Genomic DNA, 25,152 nt, shown 5'->3' with positions numbered 1-25,152 from the left:
CTCCTCTGGAATGGACTGAGACATCTGGGGGATTCTTGGAATGGTGGCACGACCCTGGAGTTCCTCTCGCCGTTCCTGTTGAGAGGGCCTCCTCTTGAGATGCGACAGGAACACCGGGAACTCTTTCCCGAGGAAGCAGGGAAAGGATCTCTCATCTCGATTTACGAGGCGGAAACGGGGCTCCTCTGAATATGGGCGGCACCCTCGTGTTTCCTCTCGAGTGGAGACGGGTATGTTGGGGATCTTCTTGATTTACACCAAGGGTGTGAAAGACCCTTTCGACGTTCCAGAGGTGAGGTGTGATCAGCCTCAAGACCCCTCAGCGGAAATGGGCCTCATCTCGCCTGGAGGGGAGAACCTCCTGGATTTTCTCGAGTTGCGGCAGGTCTTCTCGAGTTACGACGGGGACCTCAGGGACCCGCTCTGGTGGCCTCAGGAAAGGCCAGTCCCCATGCGAGTTGCTAGGGGCCATCTCGGGATTCCTCTCCTGTCCATGCCGGGGCCTAAGACCTTGGGTGGAGTCGGGGCCGGAACCTGAGGATTCCTCTCCAGTGTTGCCATGGATCTTCGGGTGGTCTGAGCCTCCCCAGGCGAGTCAGGCCTCGTCTCGAGAGGGGGCATGCACGTGCGCTTTCCTCCCGAGCTGCAGCAGCAGTGTCACGCTTCCTGTCAGGTGGATCAAGGGATCTGTGGCTTTCCATCGAGGCTGTCCCTCCAGGATTTCCCACAGGGCTGTGCCACGTGCCACCTTGGTGTGAGTCGATCCTCGGCATGAAAGACGAGCCGGTGAAGAGAAAAGAGGTTCCTCTGGAATGGACTGAGACATCCGCGGGACTCTTGGAATGGTGGCACGACCCTGGAGTTCCTCTCGCCGTTTCTGTTGAGAGGGCCTCCTCCTGAGATGCGACAGGAACGCCAGGAACTCTTTCCCGACGAAGCAGGGAAAGGATCTCTCATTTCGAGCTACGAGGCGGAAACGGGGCTCCTCTGGATATGGGCGGCACCCTCGTGTTTCCTCTCGAGTGGAGACGGGTATGTCGGGGAACTTCTTGATTTTCACCAAGGGTGAGAATGACCCTTTCGAAGTTCCAGAGGTGAGGTGTGATCAGACTCGATACGCCTCAGTGGAAATGGGCCTCATCACTCCTGGAGGGGAGAACCTCCTGGATTTTCTCGTGTTGCGGCAGGTCTTCTCGAGTTACGACGGGGACCTCAGGGACCCGCTCTGGTGGCCTCAGGAAAGGCCAGTCACCATGCGAGTTGCTAGGGGCCATCTCGGGATTCCTCTCCCGTCCATGCCGGGGCCTAAGACCTTGTGTGGAGTCGGGGCCGGAACCTGAGGATTCCTCTCCAGTGTTGCCATGGATCTTGGGGTTCTTCTGAGTCTCCCCAGGGGAGTCAGGCCTCCTCTCGAGTGGGGGCATGCACGTGGGCTTTCCTCCCGAGCTTCAGCAGTAGTGTCACGCTTCCTGTCACGTGGATCAAGGGATCTGTGGCTTTCCCTTGAGGCTTTCCCTGGAGGCTTTCCCTCGAGGCTTTCCCACGAGGCTTTCAACCAGGGCTGTGCCACGTGCCACCTGGGTGTGAGTCGATCCTCGGCGTGAAAGTCGAGCCGGTGAAGGGAAAATAGGTTCCTCTGGAATGGACTGAGACATCTGGGGGAGTCTTGGAATGGTGGCACCACCCTGGAGTTCCTCTCGCCGTTCCTGTTGAGAGGGCCTCCTCTTGAGATGCGACAGGAACGCCGGGAACTCTTTCCCGAGGAAGCAGGGAAAGGATCCCTCATCTCGAGCTACGATGAGGAAACGGGGCTCCTCTGGATATGGGCGGCACCCTCATGTTTCCTCTCGAGTGGAGACGGGTATGTTGGGGATCTTCTTGATTTACACCAAGGGTGTGAAAGACCCTTTCGACGTTCCAGAGGTGAGGTGTGATCAGCCTCAAGACCCCTCAGCGGAAATGGGCCTCATCTCGCCTGGAGGGGAGAACCTCCTGGATTTTCTCGAGTTGTGGCAGGTCTTCTCGAGTTACGACGGGGACCTCAGGGACCCGCTCTGGTGGCCTCAGGAAAGGCCAGTCCCCATGCGAGTTGCTAGGGGCCATCTCGGGATTCCTCTCCTGTCCATGCCGGGGCCTAAGACCTTGGGTGGAGTCGGGGCCGGAACCTGAGGATTCCTCTCCAGTGTTGCCATGGATCTTCGGGTGCTTCTGAGCCTCCCCAGGGGAGTCAGGCCTCGTCTCGAGAGGGGGCACGCACGTGCGCTTTCCTCCCGAGCTGCAGCAGCAGTGTCACGCTTCCTTTCACGTGGATCAAGGGATCTGTGGCTTTCCCTTGAGGCTTTCCCTGGAGGCTTTCCCTCGAGGCTTTCCCACGAGGCTTTCCGCCAGGGCTGTGCCACGTGCCACCTGGGTGTGAGTCGATCCTCGGCGTGAAAGACGAGCCGGTGAAGGGAAAAGAGGTTCCTCTGGAATGGACTGAGACATCTGGGGGACTCTTGGAATGGTGGCACGACCCTGGAGTTCCTAGCGCCGTTCCTGTTGAGAGGGCCTCCTCTTGAGATGCGACAGGAACGCCGGGAACTCTTTCCCGAGGAAGCAGGGAAAGGATTCCTCATCTCGAGCTACGAGGCGGAAACGGGGCTCCTCTGGATATGGGCGGCACCCTCGTGTTTCCTCTCAAGTGGAGACGGGTATGTTGGGGATCTTCTTGATTTACACCAAGGGTGTGAAAGACCCTTTCAAAGTTGCAGAGGTGAGGTGTGATCAGCCTCAAGACACCTCAGCGGAAATGGGCCTCATCTCGCCTGGAGGGCAGAACTTCCTGGATTTTCTCGAGTTGCGGCAGGTCTTCTCGAGTTACGACGGGACCTCAGGGACCCGATCTGGTGGCCTCATTAAAGGCCAGTCCCCATTCGAGTTGCTAGGGGCCATCTCGGGATTCCTCTCCCGTCCATGCCGGGGCCTAAGACCTTGTGTGGAGTCGGGGCCGGAAGCTGAGGATTCCTCTCCAGTGTTGCCATGGATCTTGGGGTGCTTCTGAGCCTCCCCAGGGGAGTCAGGCCTCGTCTCGAGAGGGGGCATGCACGTGCGCTTTCCTCCCGAGATGTAGCAGCAGTGTCACGCTTCCTGTCGGGTGGATCAAGGGGTCTGTGGCTTTCCATTGAGGCTGTCCCTCCCGGATTTCCCAGAGGGCTGTGCCTGGTGCCACCTTGGTGTGAGTCGATCCTCGGCGTGAAAGACGAACCGGTGAAGGGAAAAGACGTTCCTCTGGAATGGACTGAGACATCTGGGGGAGTCTTGGAATGGTGGCACCACCCTGGAGTTCCTCTCGCCGTTCCTGTTCAGAGTGCCTCCTCTTGAGATGCGACGGGAACGCTGGGAACTCTTTCCCGACGAAGCAGGTAAAGGATCGCTCATCTCGAGCTACGAGGCGGAAACGGGGCTCCTCTGGATGTGGGCGGGACCATCGTGTTTCCTCTCGAGTGGAGACGGGTATGTCGGGGAAATTCTTGATTTGCACCAAGAGTATGAAGGACCCTTTCGAAGTTCCAGAGGTGAGGTGTGATCAGCCTCGAGACGCCTCAGCGGAAATGGGCCTCATCTCGCCTGGAGGGGAGAACCTCCTGGATCTTCTCGAGGTGCGGCAGGTCTTCTCGAGATACGACGGGGACCTCAGGGACCGGCTCTGGTGGCCTCAGGAAGACCAGTCCCAATGCGAGTTGCTAGGGGCCATCTCGGGATTCCTCTGCCGTCGATGGCGGGGCCTAAGACCTTGTGTGGAGTCGGGGCCGGAACCTGAGGATTCCTCTCCAGTGTTGCCATGGATCTTCGGGTGCTTCTGAGTCACCCCTGGGGAGTCAGGCCTCGTCTCGAGTGGGGGCATGCACGTGCGCTTTCCTCCCGAGCTGCAGCAGTAGTGTCACGCTTCCTGTCACGTGGATCAAGGGATCTGTGGCTTTCCCTTGAGGCTTTCCCTGCAGGCTTTCCCTCTAGGATTTCCCACGAGGCTTTCCCCCAGGGCTGTGCCACGTGCCACCTGGGTGTGAGTCGATCCTAGGCGTGAAAGACGAGCCGGTGAAGGGAAAAGAGGTTCCTCTGGAATGGACTGAGACATCTGGGGGACTCTTGGAATGGTGGCACGACCCTGGACTTCCTCTCGCCGTTCCTGTTAAGAGGGCCTCCTCTTGAGATGCGACAGGAATGCCGGGAACTCTTTCCCGAGGAAGCAGGGAAAGGATCCCTCATCTCGAGCTACGAGGCGGAAACGGGGCTCCTCTGAATATGGGCGGCACCCTCGTGTTTCCTCTCGAGTGGAGACGGGTATGTTGGGGATCTTCTTGATTTACACCAAGGGTGTGAAAGACCCTTTCGAAGTTCCAGAGGTGAGGTGTGATCAGCCTCAAGACGCCTCAGCGGAAATGGGCCTCATCTCGCCTGGAGGGGAGAACCTCCCGGATTTTCTCAAGTTGCGGCAGGTCTTCTCGAGTTACGACGGGGACCTCAGGGACCCGCTCTGGTGGCCTCAGGAAAGGCCAGTCCCCATGCGAGTTGCTAGGGGCCATCTCGGGATTCCTCTCCCGTCCATGCCGGGGCCTAAGACCTTGTGTGGAGTCGGGGCCGGAACCTGAGGATTCCTCTCCAGTGTTGCCATGGATCTTGGGGTGCTTCTGAGTCTCCCCAGGGGAGTCAGGCCTCGTCTCGAGTGGAGGCATGCACGTGCGCTTTCCTCCCGAGCTGCAGCAGTAGTGTCACGCTTCCTGTCACGTGGATCAAGGGATCTGTGGCTTTTCCTTGAGGCTTTCCCTGGCGGCTTTCCCTCGAGACTTTCCCACGAGACTTTCGCCCAGGGCTGTGCCACGTGCCACCTGGGTGTGAGTCGATCCTCGGCGTGAAAGACGAGCCGGTGAAGGGAAAAGAGGTTCCTCTGGAATGGACTGAGACATCTGGGGGACTCTTGGAATGGTGGCACGAACCTGGAGTTCCTCTCGCCGTTCCTGTTGAGAGGGCCTCCTCTTGAGATGCGACAGGAACGCCGGGAACTCTTTCCCGAGGAAGCAGGGAAAGGATCCCTCATCTCGAGCTACGAGGCGGAAACGGGGCTACTCTGGATATGGGCGGCACCTTCGTGTTTCCTCTCGAGTGGAGACGGGTATGTTGGGGATCTTCTTGATTTACACCAAGGGTGTGAAAGACCCTTTCGAAGTTCCTGAGGTGAGGTATGATCAGCCTGAAGACGCCTCAGCGGGAATGGGCCTCATCTCGCCTGTAGGGGAGAACCTCCTGGATTTTCTCGAGTTGCGGCAGGTCTTCTCGAGTTATGACGGAGACCTCAGGGACCCGCTCTGGTGGCCTCAGGAAAGGCCAGTCCCCATGTGAGTTGCTAAGGACCATCTCGGGATTCCTCTCCCGTCCATGCCGGGGCCTAAGACCTTGTGTGGAGTTGGGGCCGGAACCTGAGGATTCCTCTCCAGTGTTGCCATGGATCTTGGGGTGCTTCTGAGCCTCCCCAGGGGAGTCAGGCCTCGTCTCGAGTGAGGGCATGCATGTGCGCTTTCCTCCCGAGCTGCAGCAGTAGTGTCACGCGTCCTGTTACGTGGATCAAGGGATCACTGGCTTTCCCTTGAGGCTTTCCCTGGAGGCTTTCCCTCGAGGCTGTCCCTCGAGGATTTCCCACAGGGCTGTGCCACGTGCCACCTTCGTGTGAGTCGATCCTCGGCGTGAAAGACGAGCCAGTGAAGGGAAAAGAGGTTCCTCTGGAATGGTCTGAGAGATCTGGCGGACTCTTGGAATGGTGGCACGACCCTGGAGTTCCTCTCTCAGTTCCTTTCAGAGGGCCTCCTCTTGAGATGCGACAGGAAGCCCGGGAACTCTTTCCCGATGAAGCAGGGAAAGGATCCCTCTTCTCGAGCTATGAGGCAGACACGGGGCTCCTCTGGATGTGGGCGCGACCCTCGTGTTTCCTCTCGAGTGGAGACGGGTATGTCTCGGAACTTCTTGATTTGCGCCAAGGGTGTGAAGGACCCTTTCGAAGTTCCAGAGGTGAGGTGTGATCAGCCTCGAGACGCCTCAGGGGAAATGGGACTCATCTCGCTGGAGGGGAGAACCTCCTGGATTTTCTCGAGTTGCGGCAGGTCTCCTCGAGTTACGACGGGGACCTCAGGAACCCGCTCTGGTGGCCTCAGGAAACGCCAGTCCCCATGCGAGTTGCTAGGGGCCATCTCGGGATTCCTCTCCCGTCGATGCCGGGGCCTAAGACCTTGTGTGGAGTCGGGGCCGGAACCTGAGGATTCCTCTCCAGTGTTGCCATGGATCTTGGGGTGCTTCTGAGTCTCCCCAGGGGAGACAGGCCTCGTCTCCAGTGGGAGCATGCACGTGCGCTTTCCTCCCGAGCTGCAGCAGTAGTGTCACGCTTCCTGTCACGTGGATCAAGGGATCTGTGGCTTTCCCTCGAGGCTTTCCCACGAGGCTTACCCACAGGGCTGTGCCACGTGCCACGTTGGTGTGAGTCGATCCTCGGCGTGAAAGGCAAGCCGTTGAAGGGAAAATAGGTTCCTCTGGAATGGACTGAGACATCTGGGGGACTCTTGGAATGGTGGCACGACCCTGGAGTTCCTCTTGCCGTTCCTGTTGAGAGGGTCTCCTCTCGAGATGCGACGGGAAGGCCGGGAACTCTTTCCCGACGATGCAGGGAAAGGATCCCTCATCTCGAGCTACGAGGTGGAAACGGGGCTCCTCTGGATGTGGGCGGGACCCTCGTGTTTCCTCTCGAGTGGAGTCGGGTATGTCGTGGAACTTCTTGATTTGCACCAAGGGTGTGAAGTACCCTTTGGAAGTTCCAGAGGTGAGGTGTGATCAGCCTCGAGAGGCCTAAGCGGAAATGGGCGGCATCTCTCGTAGAGGGGAGAACCTCCTGGATTTTCTCGAGTTGCGGCAGGTATTCTCGAGTTACGACGGGGATCTCAGGGACCCGCTCTGGTGGCCTCAGGAAAGGCCAGTCCCCATGAGAGTTGCTAGGGGCAATCTCGGGATTCCTCTCCCGGCGATGCCGGGCCCTAAGACCTTGTGTGGAGTCGGGGACGGAACCTGAGGATTCCTCTCCAGTGTTGACATGGATTTTGGGGTACTTTTGAGTCTCGCCAGGGGACTCAGGACTCGTCTCATTGGGGCATGCACGTGAACTTTCCTCCCGATCTGCAGCAGTAGTGTCACACTTCCTGTCACGAGGATTAAGGGATCTGCGGCTCTCCCTCGAGGCTTCCCCTCCAGGCTTTCCCACGAGGCTTTCCCACAGGGCTGTGCCACCTGCCACCTCGGTGTGAGTCCATCCTCGGCGTGAAAGACGAGCCGGTGAAGGGAAAAGAGGTTCCTCTTGAATGGACTGAGACATCTGGGGGACTCTTGGAATGGTGGCATGACACTGCAGTTCCTCTCGCCGTTCCTGGTGAGAGGGCCTCCTCTTGAGATGCGACGGGAACGCCGGGAATTCTTTCCCGACGACGCAGGGAAAGGATCCCTCATCTCGAGCTACGAGGCGGAAACGGGGCTCCTCTGGATGTGGGCGGGACCCTCGTGTTTCCTCTCTAGTGGAGACGGGTATGTCGGGGAACTTCTTAATTTGCACCAAGGCTGTGAAAGACCCTTTCGAAGTTCCAGAGGTGAGGTGTGATCAGCCTCGAGACGCCTCAGTTGAAATGGGCCTCATCTCGCCTGGATGGGAGAACCTCCTGGATTTTCTCGAGGTGCGGCAGGTCTTCTCGAGTTACGATGGGGACCTCAGGGACCCGTTCTGGTGGCCTCAGGAAAGGCCAGTCCCCCTGCCAGTTGCTATGGTCCATCTCGAGATTCCTCTCCCGTCGATGCCGGGGCCTAATACCTTATGTGGAGTCGGGGCCGGAACCTGAGGATTCCTCTCCAGTGTTGACCTGGATCTTGGGGTACTTCTGAGTCTCCCCAGGGGACTCAGGCCTCGTCTCATGGGGGCATGCACGTGCAATTTCCTCCCGATCTGCAGCAGTAGTGTCACGCTTCCTTTCACGTGGATCAAGGGATCTGTGGCTTTCCCTCGAGGCTTTCCATTGAGGCCCTCCCACGAGGCTTTCCCACAGGGCTGTGCCACCTGGCACCTTGGTGTGAGTCGATCCTCGGCGTCAAAGACGAACCGGTGAAGGGAAAAGAGGTTCCTCTGGAATAGACTGAGACATCTGGGGCCCTCTAGGAATGGTGGCACGACCCTGGAGTTCCTTTCGCCGTTCTTGGGGAGAGGGCCTCTTCTTGAGATGCGACGGGAACGCCGGGAATTCTTTCCCGACGAAGCAGGGAACGGATCCCTCATTTCTAGCTATGAGGCGGAAACGGGCCGCCTCTTAATGTGGGCGGGACCCTCGTGTTGCCTCTCGAGTGGAGACGGGTATGTCGGGGAACTTCTTGACTTGCACCAAGGGTGTGAAGGACCCTTTCGAAGTTCCAGATGTGAGTTGTGATTACCTTCGAGACGCCTCAGCGGAAATGGGCCTCCTCTCGCCTGGAGGGGAGAACCTCCTGGATTTTCTCGACTTGCGGCAGGTCTTCTCGAGTTACGACGGGGACCTCAGGGACCCGCTCTGGTGGCCTCAGGAAAGGCCAGTCCCCATGCGAGACGCTAGGGGCCATATCGGGATTCCTCTCCAGGCTATGCCGGGGCCTGACACTTTGTGTGGAGTCAGTGCCGGAACCTGAGGATTCCTCTCCAGTGTTGACATGGATCTTGGGGTGCCTCTGAGTCTCCCCAGGGGAGTCAGGCCTCGTCTCCAGTGGGGGCATGCATGTGCGCTTTCCTCCCGAGCTGCAGCTGTAGTGTCATGCTTCCTGTCACGTGGATCAAGGGATCTGTGGATTTCTCTGGAGGCTTTCCCTCGAGGCCCTCACAAGAGGCTTTCCCAGAGGACTGTGCCACGTGCCACCTTGGTGTGAGTCGATCCTCGGCGTGAAAGACGAGCCGGTGAAGGGAAAAGAGGTTCCTCTGGATGGACTGAGACATCTGGGGGTCTCTTGGAATGGGGGCACAACCCTGGAGTTTCTTTCGCCCTTCCTGTTGAGAGGGCCTCCTCTTGAGATGCGACGGGAACCCAGGTAATTCTTTCCCGATGACGCAGAGAAAGGATCCCTCATCTATAGCTACGAGGCGGAAACGGGGCTCCTCTGGATATGGGCGGGACCCTCGTATTTCCTCTCGAGTGAAGACGTGTATGTCGGGGAACTTCTTGAGTTGCACCAAGGGTGTGAAGGACCCTTTCGAAGTTCCAGAGGTGTGTTGTGATCAGCCTCGAGACGCCTCAGCGGAAATGGGCCTCCTCTCGCCTGGAGGGGAGAACCTCCTAGATTTTCTCGAATTGCGGCAGGTCTTCTCGAGTTACAACGGGGACCTCAGGGACCCGCTCTGGTGGCCTCAGGAAAGGCCAGTCCCCATGCGAGTTGCTAGGGGCCACCTCGGGATTCCTCTCCCGTCGATACCAGGGCCTAAGACCTTGTGTGGAGTCGGGGCCGAAACAGAGGATTCCTCTCCAGTGTTGACATGGATCTTGGGGTGCCTCTGAGTCTCCCCAGGGGAGTCAGGCCTCGTCTCGAGTGGGGGCATACACGTGCTCTTTCCTCCCGAGCTGCAGCAGTAGTGTCACGCTTCCTGTCACGTGGATCAAGGGATCTGTTTTTTTCCCTCGAGGCTTTCACTCGAGGCTTTCCCACGCGGCATTCCCACAGGGCTGTTCCCGTGCCACCTTGGTGTGAGTCGATCCTAGGCGTGAAAGACGAGCTGTGAAGGGAAAAGAGGTTCCTCTGGAATGGACTGAGACATCTGGGGGACTCTTGGAATTGTGGCACCACCCTGGAGTTCCTCTCGCCGTTCCTGTTGAGAGGGCCTCGTCTTGAGATGCGACGGGAATGCCGGGAACTCTTTCCCGAGGAAGCAGGGAAAGGATCCCTCATCTCGAGCGACGAGGCGGAAACATGGCTCCTCTGGATGTGGGCGGCACCCTCGTGTTTCCTCTCGAGTGGAGACGGGTATGTTGGGGAACTTCTTGATTTGCAAGAAGGTGTGAAGGACCCTTTCGAAGTTTCAGAGGTGAGGTGTGACCAGCCTCGAGACGCGTCAGCGGAAATGGGCCTCACCTCACCTGGAGGGGTGAATCTCCTGGATTTTCTCGAGGTGCGGCAGGTCTTCTCGAGTTACGACAGGGACCTCAGGGACCCGCTCTGGCGGCCTCAGGAAAGGCCAGTACCCATGCGAGTTGCTAGGGGCCCTCTCGGGATTCCTCTCCCGTCCATGCCGGGGCCTAAGACCTTGTGTGGAGTCGGGGCCGGAACCTGAGGATTCTTATCCAGTGTTGCCATGTATCTTGGGGTGCCTCTGAGTCTCCCCAGGGGAGTCAGGCCTCGTCTCGAGTGGGGGCATGCACGTGCGCTTTCCTCTCGAGCTCCAGCAGTAGTGTCAGCTTCCTGTCACGTGGATCAAGGGATCTGTGGCTTTCCCTCGAGGTTTTCTCTCGAGGCCCTCACACGAGGCTTTCCCACAGGACTTTGCCACCTGCCACCTTGGTGTGAATCGATCCTCGGCGTGAAAGACGAGCCGGTGAAGGGAAAAGAGGTTCCTCTGGAATGGACTGAGACATCTGGGGGACTCTTGGAATGGTGGCACGACCCTGGAGTTCCTCTCGCCGTTCCTGTTGAGAGGGCCTCCTCTTGAGATGCGACGGGAACGCCGGGAATTCTTTCCCGATGAAGCAGGGAACGGATCCCTCATCTCGAGCTACGAGGCGGAAACGGGCCGCCTCTGGATGTGGGCGGGACCCTCGTGTTTCCTCTCGAGTGGAGACGGGTATGTCGGAGAACTTCTTGAGTTGCACCAAGGGTGTGAAGGACCCTTTCGAAGTTCCAGAGGTGAGTTGTGATTACCCTCGAGAAGCCTCAGAGGAAATGGGCCTCCTCTCGCCTGGAGCGGAGAACCTCCTGGATTTTCTCGAGTTGCGGCAGGTCTTCCCGAGTTAAGACGGGGACCTCAGAGACCCGCTCTGGTGGCCTCAAGAAAGGCCAGTCCCCATGCGAGACGCTAGGGCCCATCTCGGGATTGCTCTCCCGTCGATGCCGGGGCCTGACCCTCTGTGTGCAGTCGGGGCCGGAACCTGAGTATTCCTCTCCAGTGTTGACATGGATCTTGGGGTACCTCTGAGTCTCCCCAGGGGAGTCAGGCCTCGTCTCGAGTGGGGGCATGCATGTGCGCTTTCCTCACGAGCTTCAGCAGTAGTGTCACGCTTCCTGTCACGTAGATCAAGAGATCTGTGGCTTTATCTCGAGGCTTTCCCTCGAGGCTTTCCCACGAGGCTTTCCCACAGGGCTGTGCCACGTGCCACCTTGGTGTGAATCGATCCTCGGCATTAAAGACGAGCCTGTGAAGGGAAAAGAGGTTCCTCTGGAATGGACTGAGACATCTGGGGGACTCTTGGAATGGTGGCACGACCCTGGAGTTCCTCTCGCCGTTCCTGTTGAGAGGGCCTCCTCTTGAGATGCGACGGGAACACAGGGAACTCTTTCCCGACGAAGCAGGGAAAGGATCCCTCATCTCGAGCTACGAGACGGAAACGGGGCTCCTCTGGATGTGGGCGGGACCCACGTGTTTCCTCTCGAGTGGCGACGGGTATGTCGGGGAACTTCTTGATTTGCACCAAGGGTGTGAAGGACCCTTTCGAAGTTCCAGAGGTGAGGTGTGATCAGCCTCGAGAGGCCTCAGCGGAAATGGGCCTCATCTCGCCTGGAGGGGAGAACCTCCTGGATTTTCTCGAGTTGCGGATGGTCTTCTCGAGTTACGGCGGGGACCTCAGGGACCCGTTCTGGTGGCCTCGGGAAAGGCCAGTCCCCATGAGAGTTGCTAGTGGCAATCTCGGGATTCCTCTGCCGTCGATGCCGGGCCCTAAGACCTTGTTTGGAGTCGGGGACGGAACCTGAGGATTCCTCTCCAGTGTTGACATGGATTTTTGGGGTACTTCTGAGTCTCGCCAGGGGACTCAGGGCTCGTCTCATTGGGGCATGCACGTGAACTTTCCTCCCGATCTGCAGCAGTAGTGTCACGCTTCCTGTCACGAGGATCAAGGGATCTGCGGCTCTCCCTCGAGGCTTCCCCTCCAGGCTTTCCCACGAGGCTTTCCCACAGGGCTGTGCCACGTGCCACCTGGGTGTGAGTCGATCCTCGGCGTGAAAGACGAGCCGGTGAAGGGAAAAGAGGTTCCTCTGGAATGGCCTGAGATATCTGGATGACTCTTGGAATGGTGGCACGACCCTGGACTTCCTCTCGCCGTTCCTGTTAAGAGGGCCTCCTCTTGAGATGCGACAGGAATGCCGGGAACTCTTTCCCGAGGAAGCAGGGAAAGGATCCCTCATCTCGAGCTACGAGGCGGAAACGGCGCTCCTCTGGATATGGGCGGTACCCACGTGTTTCCTCTCGAGTGGAGACGGGTATGTTGGGGATCTTCTTGATTTACACCAAGGGTGTGAAAGACCCTTTCGAAGTTCCAGAGGTGAGGTGTGATCAGCCTCAAGACGCCTCAGCGGAAATGGGCCTCATCTCGCCTGGAGGGGAGAACCTCCTGGATTTTCTCGAGTTGCGGCAGGTCTTCTCGTGTTACGACGGGGACCTCAGGGACCCGCTCTGGTGGCCTCAGGAAAGGCCAGTCCCCATACGAGTTGCTAGGGGCCATCTCGGGATTCCTCTCCCGTCCATGCCGGGGCCTAAGACCTTGTGTGGAGTCGGGGCCGGAACCTGAGGATTCCTCTCCAGTGTTGCCATGGATCTTCGGGTGCTTCTGAGTTTCCCCAGGGGAGTCAGGCCTCGTCTCGAGTGGGGGCATGCACGTGCGCTTTCCTCCCGAGCTGCAGCAGTAGTGTCACGCTTCCTGTCACGTGGATCAAGGGATCTGTGGCTTTCCCTTGAGGCTTTCCCTGGCGGCTTTCCCTCGAGACTTTCCCACGAGACTTTCCCCCAGGGCTGTGCCACGTGCCACCTGGGTGTGAGTCGATCCTCGGCGTGAAAGACGAGCCGGTGAAGGGAAAAGAGGTTCCTCGGGAATGGACTGAGACATCTGGGGGACTCTTGGAATGGTGGCACGACCCTGGAGTTCCTATCGCCGTTCCTGTTCAGAGTGCCTCCTCTTGAGATGCGACGGGAACGCCGGGAACTCTTTCCCGACAGAGCAGGGAAAGGATCCCTCATCTCGAGCTACGAGGCGGAAACGGGGCTCCTCTGGATGTGGGCGGGACCCTCGTGTTTCCTCTCGAGTGGAGACGGGTATGTCGGGGAAATTCTTGATTTGCACCAAGAGTATGAAGGACCCTTTCGAAGTTCCAGAGGTGAGGTGTGATCAGCCTCGAGACGCCTCAGCGGAAATGGGCCTCATCTCGCCTGGAGGGAGAACCTCCTGGATCTTCTCGAGGTGCGGCAGGTCTTCTCGAGATACGACGGAGACCTCAGGGACCCGCTGTGTTGGCCTCAGGAAGACCAGTCCCCATGCGAGTTGCTAGGGGCCATCTCGGGATTCCTCTCCTGTCCATGCCGGGGCCTGAGACCTTGTGTGGAGTCGGGGCCGGAACCTGAGGATTCCTCTCGAGTGTTGCCATGGATCTTGGCGTGCTTCTGAGTCTCCCCAGGGGAGTCAGGCCTCGTCTCGAGTGTGGGACTGCACGTGCGCCTTCCTCCCGAGCTGCAGCAGTAGTGTCACGCTTCCTGTCACGTGGATCAAGGGATCTGTGGCTTTCCCTCGAGGCTTTCCCTCGAGGTTTTCCCACGAGGCTTTCCCACAGGGCTGTACCACGTGCCACCTTGGTGTGAGTCGATCCTCGGCGTGAAAAACGAGACGGTGAGGGGAAAAGAGGTTCCTCTGGAATGGACTGAGACATCTGGGGGACTCTTGGCATGGTGGCAAGACCCTGGAATTCCTCTCGCCGTTCCTGTTGACAGGGCCTCCTCTTGAGATGCGACTGGAACGTCGGGTACTCTTTGCCGACGAAGCATGGAATGGATCCCTCATCTCGAGCTACGAGGCGGAAACGGGGCTCCTCTTGATGTGGGTGGGATCCTCGTGTTTCCTCTCGAGTGGAGACGCGTATGTCGGGGAACTTCTTGATTTGCACTAGGGTGTGAAGGACCCTTTCAAAGTTCCAGAGGTGAGGTGTGATCAGCCTCGAGACTCCTCATTGGAAATGGGCCTTATCTCGACTGTAGGGGAGAATCTTCTGGATTTTCTCGAGTGGCGGCAGGTCTTCTCGAGTTACTTCGGGGACCTCAGGGGCCCGCTCTGGTGGCCTCAGGAAATGCCAGTCCCCATGCGAGTTGCTAGGGACCATCTCGGGATTCCTCTCCCGTCCATGCCGGGGCCTAAGACCTTGTGTGGAGTCGGGGCCGGAACCTGAGGATTCCTCTCCAGTGTTGCCATGGAATTTGGGGTGCTTCTGAGTCTCCCCAGGGGAGTCAGGCCTCGTCTCGAGTGAGGGCATGCATGTGCGCTTTCCTCCTGAGCTGCAGCAGTAGTGTCACGCTTCCTGTTACGTGGATCAAGGGATCACTGGCTTTCCCTTGAGGCTTTCCCTGGAGGCTTTCCCTCGAGGCTGTCCCTCGAGGATTTCCCACAGGGCTGTGCCACGTGCCACCTTCGTGTGAGTCGATCCTCGGCGTGAAAGACGAGCCAGTGAAGGGAAAAGAGGTTCCTCTGGAATGGTCTGAGAGATCTGGCGGACTCTTGGAATGGTGGCACGACCCTGGAGTTCCTCTCTCAGTTCCTTTCAGAGGGCCTCCTCTTGAGATGCGACAGGAAGCCCGGGAACTCTTTCCCGATGAAGCAGGGAAAGGATCCCTCTTCTCGAGCTACGAGGCAGACACGGGGCTCCTCTGGATGTGGGCGCGACCCTCGTGTTTCCTCTCGAGTGGAGACGGGTATGTCTCGGAACTTCTTGATTTGCGCCAAGGGTGTGAAGGACCCTTTCGAAGTTCCAGAGGTGAGGTGTGATCAGCCTCGAGACGCCTCAGGGGAAATGGGACTCATCTCGCTGGAGGGGAGAACCTCCTGGATTTTCTCCAGTTGTGGCAGGTCTCCTCGAGTTACGACGGGGACCTCAGGAACCCGCTCTGGTGGCCTCAGGAAACGCCAGTCCCCATGCGAGTTGCTAGGGGCCATCTCGGGATTCCTCTCCCGTCGATGCCGGGGCCTAAGACCTTGTGTGGAGTCGGGGCCGGAACCTGAGGATTCCTCTCCAGTGTTGCCATGGATCTTGGGGTGCTTCTGAGTCTCCCCAGGGGAGACAGGCCTCGTCTCCAGTGGGAGCATGCACGTGCGCTTTCCTCCCGAGCTGCAGCAGTAGTGTCACGCTTCCTGTCACGTGGATCAAGGGATCTGTGGCTTTCCCTCGAGGCTTTCCCACGAGGCTTACCCACAGGGCTGTGCCACGTGCCACGTTGGTGTGAGTCGATCCTCGGCGTGAAAGGCGAGCCGTTGAAGGGAAAATAGGTTCCTCTGGAATGGACTGAGACATCTGGGGGACTCTTGGAATGGTGGCACGACCCTGGAGTTCCTCTTGCCGTTCCTGTTGAGAGGGTCTCCTCTTGAGATGCGACGGGAAGGCCGGGAACTCTTTCCCGACGATGCAGGGAAAGGATCCCTCATCTCGAGCTACGAGGTGGAAACGGGGCTCCTCTGGATGTGGGCGGGACCCTCGTGTTTCCTCTCGAGTGGAGTCGGGTATGTCGTGGAACTTCTTGATTTGCACCAAGGGTGTGAAGTACCCTTTGGAAGTTCCAGAGGTGAGGTTTGATCAGCCTCGAGAGGCCTAAGCGGAAATGGGCGGCATCTCTCGTAGAGGGGAGAACCTCCTGGATTTTCTCGAGTTGCGGCAGGTATTCTCGAGTTACGACGGGGATCTCAGGGACCCGCTCTGGTGGCCTCAGGAAAGGCCAGTCCCCATGAGAGTTGCTAGGGGCAATCTCGGGATTCCTCTCCCGGCGATGTCGGGCCCTAAGACCTTGTGTGGAGTCGGGGACGGAACCTGAGGATTCCTCTCCAGTGTTGACATGGATTTTGGGGTACTTTTGAGTCTCGCCAGGGGACTTAGGACTCGTCTCATTGGGGCATGCACGTGAACTTTCCTCCCGATCTGCAGCAGTAGTGTCACGCTTCCTGTCACGAGGATTAAGGGATCTGCGGCTCTCCCTCGAGGCTTCCCCTCCAGGCTTTCCCACGAGGCTTTCCCACAGGGCTGTGCCACCTGCCACCTCGGTGTGAGTCCATCCTCGGCGTGAAAGACGAGCCGGTGAAGGGAAAAGAGGTTCCTCTTGAATGGACTGAGACATCTGGGGGACTCTTGGAATGGTGGCATGACAATGCAGTTCCTCTCGCCGTTCCTGGTGAGAGGGCCTCCTCTTGAGATGCGACGGGAACGCCGGGAATTCTTTCCCGACGACGCAGGGAAAGGATCCCTCATCTCGAGCTACGAGGCGGAAACGGGGCTCCTCTGGATGGGGGCGGGACCCTCGTGTTTCCTCTCTAGTGGAGACGGGTATGTCGGGGAACTTCTTAATTTGCACCAAGGCTGTGAAAGACCCTTTCGAAGTTCCAGAGGTGAGGTGTGATTAGCCTCGAGACGCCTCAGTGGAAATGGGCCTCATCTCGCCTGGATGGGAGAACCTCCTGGATTTTCTCGAGGTGCGGCAGGTCTTCTCGAGTTACGATGGGGACCTCAGGGACCCGCTCTGGTGGCCTCAGGAAAGGCCAGTCCCCCTGCCAGTTGCTATGGTCCATCTCGAGATTCCTCTCCCGTCGATGCCGGGGCCTAATACGTTATGTGGAGTCGGGGCCGGAACCTGAGGATTCCTCTCCAGTGTTGACCTGGATCTTGGGGTACTTCTGAGTCTCCCCAGGGGACTCAGGCCTCGTCTCATGGGGGCATGCACGTGCAATTTCCTCCCGATCTGCAGCAGTAGTGTCACGCTTCCTTTCACGTGGATCAAGGGATCTGTGGCTTTCCCTCGAGGCTTTCCATTGAGGCCCTCCCACGAGGCTTTCCCACAGGGCTGTGCCACCTGGCACCTTGGTGTGAGTCGATCCTCGGCGTGAAAGACGAGCCGGTGAAGGGAAAAGAGGTTCCTCTGGATGGACTGAGACATCTGGGGGTCTCTTGGAATGGGGGCACAACCCTGGAGTTTCTTTCGCCCTTCCTGTTGAGAGGGCCTCCTCTTGAGATGCGACGGGAACCCAGGTAATTCTTTCCCGACGACGCAGAGAAAGGATCCCTCATCTATAGCTACGAGGCGGAAACGGGGCTCCTCTGGATATGGGCGGGACCCTCGTATTTCCTCTCGAGTGAAGACGTGTATGTCGGGGAACTTCTTGAGTTGCACCAAGGGTGTAAGGACCCTTTCGAAGTTCCAGAGGTGTGTTGTGATCAGCCTCGAGACGCCTCAGCGGAAATGGGCCTCCTCTCGCCTGGAGGGGAGAACCTCCTAGATTTTCTCGAATTGCGGCAGGTCTTCTGGAGTTACTACGGGGACCTCAGGTACCCGCTCTGGTGGCCTCAGGAAAGGCCAGTCCCGATGCGAGTTGCTAGGGGCCACCTCGGGATTCCTCTCCCGTCGATACCAGGGCCTAAGACCTTGTGTGGAGTCGGGGCCGAAACAGAGGATTCCTCTCCAGTGTTGACATGGATCTTGGGGTGCCTCTGAGTCTCCCCAGGGGAGTCAGGCCTCGTCTCGAGTGGGGGCATGCATGTGCGCTTTCCTCACGAGCTGCAGCAGTAGTGTCACGCTTCCTGTCACGTGGATCAAGAGATCTGTGGCTTTCTCTCGAGGCTTTCCCTCGAGGCTTTCCCACGAGGCTTTCCCACAGGGCTGTGCCACGTGCCACCTTGGTGTGAATCGATCCTCGGCATTAAAGACGAGCCTGTGAAGGGAAAAGAGGTTCCTCTGGAATGGACTGAGACATCTGGGGGACTCTTGGAATGGTGGCACGACCCTGGAGTTCCTCTCGCCGTTCCTGTTGAGAGGGCCTCCTCTTGAGATGCGACGGGAACGCCGGGAACTCTTTCCCGACGAAGCAGGGAAAGGATCCCTCATCTCGAGCTACAAGACGGAAACGGGGCTCCTCTGGATGTGGACGGGACCCACGTGTTTCCTCTCGAGTGGCGACGGGTATGTCGGGGAACTTCTTGATTTGCACCAAGGGTGTGAAGGACCCTTTCGAAGTTCCAGAGGTGAGGTGTGATCAGCCTCGAGAGGCCTCAGCGGAAATGGGCCTCATCTCGCCTGGATGGGAGAACCTCCTGGATTTTCTCGAGTTGCGGCTGGTCTTCTCGAGTTACGACGGGGACCTCAGGGACACGTTCTGGTGGCCTCAGGAAAGGCCAGTCCCCATGAGAGTTGCTAGGGGCAATCTCGGGATTCCTCTGCCGTCGATGCCGGGCCCTAAGACCTTGTTTGGAGTCGGGGACGGAACCTGAGGATTCCTCTCCAGTGTTGACATGGATTTTGGGGTACTTCTGAGTCTCGCCAGGGGACTCAGGGCTCGTCTCATTGGGGCATGCACGTGAACTTTCCTCCCGATCTGCAGCATTAGTGTCACGCTTCCTGTCACGAGGATCAAGGGATCTGCGGCTCTCCCTCGAGTCTTCCCCTCCAGGCTTTCCCACGAGGCTTTCCCACAGGGCTGTGCCACCTGCCACCTCGGTGTGAGTCGATCCTCGGCGTGAAAGACGAGCCGGTGAAGGGAAAAGAGGTTCCTCTTGAATGGACTGAGACATCTGCGGGACTCTTGGAATGGTGGCATGACACTGCAGTTCCTCTCGCCGTTCCTGGTGAGAGGGCCTCCTCTTGAGATGCGACGGGAACGCCGGGAATTCTTTCCCGACGACGCAGGGAAAGGATCCCTCATCTCGAGCTACGAGGCGGAAACGGGGCTCCTCAGGATGGGGGCGGGACCCTCGTGTTTCCTCTCTAGTGGAGACGGGTATGTCGGGGAACTTCTTAATTTGCACCAAGGCTGTGAAAGACCCTTTCGAAGTTCCAGAGGTGAGGTGTGATTAGCCTCGAGACGCCTCAGCGGAAATGGGCCTCATCTCGCCTGGATGGGAGAACCTCCTGGATTTTCTCGAGGTGCGGCAGGTCTTCTCGAGTTACGATGGGGACCTCAGGGACCCGCTCTGGTGGCCTCAGGAAAGGCCAGTCCCCCTGCCAGTTGCTATGGTCCATCTCGAGATTCCTCTCCCGTCGATGCCGGGGCCTAATACCTTATGTGGAGTCGGGGCCGGAACCTGAGGATTCCTCTCCAGTGTTGACCTGGATCTTGGGGTACTTCTGAGTCTCCCCAGGGGACTCAGGCCTCGTTTCATGGGGGCATGCACGGGCACTTTCCTCCCGATCTGCAGCAGTAGTGTCACGCTTCCTTTCACGTGGATCAAGGGATCTGTGGCTTTCCCTCGAGGCTTTCCCTCGAGGCACTCCCACGAGGCTTTCCCACAGGGCTGTGCCACCTGGCACCTTGGTGTGAGTCGATCCTCGGCGTGAAAGACGAACCGGTGAAGGGAAAAGAGGTTCCTCTGGAATAGACTGAGACATCTGGGGGCCTCTTGGAATGGTGGCACGACCCTGGAGTTCCTTTCGCCGTTCCTGTGGAGAGGGCCTCTTCTTGAGATGCGACGGGAACGCCGGGAATTCTTTCCTGACGAAGCAGGGAACGGATCCCTCATTTCTAGCTACGAGGCCGAAACGGGAAGCCTCTTAATGTGGGCGGAACCCTCGTGTTGCCTCTCGAGTGGAGACGGGTATGTCGGGGAACTTCTTGACTTGCACCAAGGGTGTGAAGGACCCTTTCGAAGTTCCAGATGTGAGTTGTGATTACCTTCTAGACGCCTCAGCGGAAATGGGCCTCCTCTCGCCTGGAGGGGAGAACCTCCTGGATTTTCTCGACCTGCGGCAGGTCTTCTCGAGTTACGACGGGGACCTCAGGGACCCGCTCTGGTGGCCTCAGTAAAGGCCAGTCCCCATGCGAGACGCTAGGGGCCATATCGGGATTCCTCTCCAGTCTATGCCGGGGCCTGACACTTTGTGTGGAGTCGGTGCCAGAACCTGAGGATTCCTCTCCAGTGTTGACATGGATCTTGGGGTGCCTCTGAGTCTCCCCAGGGGAGTCAGGCCTCGTCTCGTGTGGGGGCATGCATGTGCGCTTTCCTCTCGAGCTGCAGCTGTAGTGTCATGCTTCCTGTCACGTGGCTCAAGGGATCTGTGGCTTTCTCTTGAGGCCTTCCCTCGAGGCCCTCACAAGAGGCTTTCCCACAGGACTGTGCCACGTGCCACCTTGGTGTGAGTCGATCCTCGGCGTGAAAGACGAGCCGGTGAAGGGAAACAAGGTTCCTCTGGATGGACTGAGACATCTGGGGGTCTCTTGGAATGGGGGCACAACCCTGGAGTTTCTTTCGCCCTTCCTGTTGAGAGGGCCTCCTCTTGAGATGCGACGGGAACACAGGGAATTCTTTCCCGACAACGCAGAGAAAGGATCCCTCATCTCGAGCTACGAGGCGGAAACGGGGCTCCTCTGGATATGGGCGGGACCCTCGTATTTCCTCTCGAGTGAAGACGTGTATGTCGGGGAACTTCTTGAGTTGCACCAAGGGTGTGAAGGACCCTTTCAAAGTTCCAGAGGTGAGGTGTGATCAGCCTCGAGACTCCTCATTGGAAATGGGCCTTATCTCGACTGTAGGGGAGAATCTTCTGGATTTTCTCGAGTGGCGGCAGGTCTTCTCGAGTTACTTCGGGGACCTCAGGGGCCCGCTCTGGTGGCCTCAGGAAAGGCCAGTCCCCATGCGAGTTGCTAGGGACCATCTCGGGATTCCTCTCCCGTCCATGCCGGGGCCTAAGACCTTGTGTGGAGTCGGGGCCGGAACCTGAGGATTGCTCTCCAGTGTTGCCATGGAATTTGGGGTGCTTCTGAGTCTCCCCAGGGGAGTCAGGCCTCGTCTCGAGTGAGGGCATGCATGTGCGCTTTCCTCCCGAGCTGCAGCAGTAGTGTCACGCGTCCTGTTACGTGGATCAAGGGATCACTGGCTTTCCCTTGAGGCTTTCCCTGGAGGCTTTCCCTCGAGGCTGTCCCTCGAGGATTTCCCACAGGGCTGTGCCACGTGCCACCTTCGTGTGAGTCGATCCTCGGCGTGAAAGACGAGCCAGTGAAGGGAAAAGAGGTTCCTCTGGAATGGTCTGAGAGATCTGGCGGACTCTTGGAATGGTGGCACGACCCTGGAGTTCCTCTCTCAGTTCCTTTCAGAGGGCCTCCTCTTGAGATGCGACAGGAAGCCCGGGAACTCTTTCCCGATGAAGCAGGGAAAGGATCCCTCTTCTCGAGCTACGAGGCAGACACGGGGCTCCTCTGGATGTGGGCGCGACCCTCGTGTTTCCTCTCGAGTGGAGACGGGTATGTCTCGGAACTTCTTGATTTGCGCCAAGGGTGTGAAGGACCCTTTCGAAGTTCCAGAGGTGAGGTGTGATCAGCCTCGAGACGCCTCAGGGGAAATGGGACTCATCTCGCTGGAGGGGAGAACCTCCTGGATTTTCTCCAGTTGCGGCAGGTCTCCTCGAGTTACGACGGGGACCTCAGGAACCCGCTCTGGTGGCCTCAGGAAACGCCAGTCCCCATGCGAGTTGCTAGGGGCCATCTCGGGATTCCTCTCCCGTCGATGCCGGGGCCTAAGACCTTGTGTGGAGTCGGGGCCGGAACCTGAGGATTCCTCTCCAGTGTTGCCATGGATCTTGGGGTGCTTCTGAGTCTCCCCAGGGGAGACAGGCCTCGTCTCCAGTGGGAGCATGCACGTGCGCTTTCCTCCCGAGCTGCAGCAGTAGTGTCACGCTTCCTGTCACGTGGATCAAGGGATCTGTGGCTTTCCCTCGAGGCTTTCCCACGAGGCTTACCCACAGGGCTGTGCCACGTGCCACGTTGGTGTGAGTCGATCCTCGGCGTGAAAGGCGAGCCGTTGAAGGGAAAATAGGTTCCTCTGGAATGGACTGAGACATCTGGGGGACTCTTGGAATGGTGGCACGACCCTGGAGTTCCTCTTGCCGTTCCTGTTGAGAGGGTCTCCTCTTGAGATGCGACGGGAAGGCCGGGAACTCTTTCCCGACGATGCAGGGAAAGGATCCCTCATCTCGAGCTACGAGGTGGAAACGGGGCTCCTCTGGATGTGGGCGGGACCCTCGTGTTTCCTCTCGAGTGGAGTCGGGTATGTCGTGGAACTTCTTGATTTGCACCAAGGGTGTGAAGTACCCTTTGGAAGTTCCAGAGGTGAGGTGTGATCAGCCTCGAGAGGCCTAAGCGGAAATGGGCGGCATCTCTCGTAGAGGGGAGAACCTCCTGGATTTTCTCGAGTTGCGGCAGGTATTCTCGAGTTACGACGGGGATCTCAGGGACCCGCTCTGGTGGCCTCAGGAAAGGCCAGTCCCCATGAGAGTTGCTAGGGGCAATCTCGGGATTCCTCTCCCGGCGATGCCGGGCCCTAAGACCTTGTGTGGAGTCGGGGACGGAACCTGAGGATTCCTCTCCAGTGTTGACATGGATTTTGGGGTACTTTTGAGTCTCGCCAGGGGACTTAGGACTCGTCTCATTGGGGCATGCACGTGAACTTTCCTCCCGATCTGCAGCAGTAGTGTCACGCTTCCTGTCACGAGGATTAAGGGATCTGCGGCTCTCCCTCGAGGCTTCCCCTCCAGGCTTTCCCACGAGGCTTTCCCACAGGGCTGTGCCACCTGCCACCTCGGTGTGAGTCCATCCTCGGCGTGAAAGACGAGCCGGTGAAGGGAAAAGAGGTTCCTCTTGAATGGACTGAGACATCTGGGGGACTCTTGGAATGGTGGCATGACAATGCAGTTCCTCTCGCCGTTCCTGGTGAGAGGGCCTCCTCTTGAGATGCGACGGGAACGCCGGGAATTCTTTCCCGACGACGCAGGGAAAGGATCCCTCATCTCGAGCTACGAGGCGGAAACGGGGCTCCTCTGGATGGGGGCGGGACCCTCGTGTTTCCTCTCTAGTGGAGACGGGTATGTCGGGGAACTTCTTAATTTGCACCAAGGCTGTGAAAGACCCTTTCGAAGTTCCAGAGGTGAGGTGTGATTAGCCTCGAGACGCCTCAGTGGAAATGGGCCTCATCTCGCCTGGATGGGAGAACCTCCTGGATTTTCTCGAGGTGCGGCAGGTCTTCTCGAGTTACGATGGGGACCTCAGGGACCCGCTCTGGTGGCCTCAGGAAAGGCCAGTCCCCCTGCCAGTTGCTATGGTCCATCTCGAGATTCCTCTCCCGTCGATGCCGGGGCCTAATACCTTATGTGGAGTCGGGGCCGGAACCTGAGGATTCCTCTCCAGTGTTGACCTGGATCTTGGGGTACTTCTGAGTCTCCCCAGGGGACTCAGGCCTCGTCTCATGGGGGCATGCACGTGCAATTTCCTCCCGATCTGCAGCAGTAGTGTCACGCTCCCTTTCACGTGGATCAAGGGATCTGTGGCTTTCCCTCGAGGCTTTCCATTGAGGCCCTCCCACGAGGCTTTCCCACAGGGCTGTGCCACCTGGCACCTTGGTGTGAGTCGATCCTCGGCGTGAAAGACGAGCCGGTGAAGGGAAAAGAGGTTCCTCTGGATGGACTGAGACATCTGGGGGTCTCTTGGAATGGGGGCACAACCCTGGAGTTTCTTTCGCCCTTCCTGTTGAGAGGGCCTCCTCTTGAGATGCGACGGGAACCCAGGTAATTCTTTCCCGACGACGCAGAGAAAGGATCCCTCATCTATAGCTACGAGGCGGAAACGGGGCTCCTCTGGATATGGGCGGGACCCTCGTATTTCCTCTCGAGTGAAGACGTGTATGTCGGGGAACTTCTTGAGTTGCACCAAGGGTGTAAGGACCCTTTCGAAGTTCCAGAGGTGTGTTGTGATCAGCCTCGAGACGCCTCAGCGGAAATGGGCCTCCTCTCGCCTGGAGGGGAGAACCTCCTAGATTTTCTCGAATTGCGGCAGGTCTTCTGGAGTTACTACGGGGACCTCAGGTACCCGCTCTGGTGGCCTCAGGAAAGGCCAGTCCCGATGCGAGTTGCTAGGGGCCACCTCGGGATTCCTCTCCCGTCGATACCAGGGCCTAAGACCTTGTGTGGAGTCGGGGACGAAACAGAGGATTCCTCTCCAGTGTTGACATGGATCTTGGGGTGCCTCTGAGTCTCCCCAGGGGAGTCAGGCCTCGTCTCGAGTGGGGGCATACACGTGCTCTTTCCTCCCGAGCTGCAGCAGTAGTGTCACGCTTCCTGTCACGTGGATCAGGGATCTGTTTTTTTCCCTCGAGGCTTTCACTCGAGGCTTTCCCACGCGGCATTCCCACAGGGCTGTTCCCGTGCCACCTTGGTGTGAGTCGATCCTAGGCGTGAAAGACGAGCTGGTGAAGGGAAAAGAGGTTCCTCTGGAATGGACTGAGACATCTGGGGGACTCTTGGAATTGTGGCACCACCCTGGAGTTCCTCTCGCCGTTCCTGTTGAGAGGGCCTCGTCTTGAGATGCGACGGGAATGCCGGGAACTCTTTCTCGAGGAAGCAGGGAAAGGATCCCTCATCTCGAGCGACGAGGCGGAAACATGGCTCCTCTGGATGTGGGCGGCACCCTCGTGTTTCCTCTCGAGTGGAGACGGGTATGTTGGGGAACTTCTTGATTTGCAAGAAGGGTGTGAAGGACCCTTTCGAAGTTTCAGAGGTGAGGTGTGACCAGCCTCGAGACGCGTCAGCGGAAATGGGCCTCACCTCACCTGGAGGGGTGAATCTCCTGGATTTTCTCGAGGTGCGGCAGGTCTTCTCGAGTTACGACAGGGACCTCAGGGACCCGCTCTGGCGGCCTCAGGAAAGGCCAGTACCCATGCGAGTTGCTAGGGGCCCTCTCGGGATTCCTCTCCCGTCCATGCCAGGGCCTAAGACCTTGTGTGGAGTCGGGGCCGGAACCTGAGGATTCTTATCCAGTGTTGCCATGTATCTTGGGGTGCCTCTGAGTCTCCCCAGGGGAGTCAGGCCTCGTCTCGAGTAGGGCATGCACGTGCGCTTTCCTCTCGAGCTCCAGCAGTAGTGTCATGCTTCCTGTCACGTGG

The sequence above is a fragment of the Budorcas taxicolor genome, chromosome 1 (assembly GCF_023091745.1).
Source record: "Budorcas taxicolor isolate Tak-1 chromosome 1, Takin1.1, whole genome shotgun sequence".
In the NCBI taxonomy this organism is placed as follows: Eukaryota; Metazoa; Chordata; class Mammalia; order Artiodactyla; family Bovidae; genus Budorcas; species Budorcas taxicolor.
The sequence above is the reverse complement of the archived record's forward strand: the minus strand, read 5'-3'. Positions refer to the sequence as shown.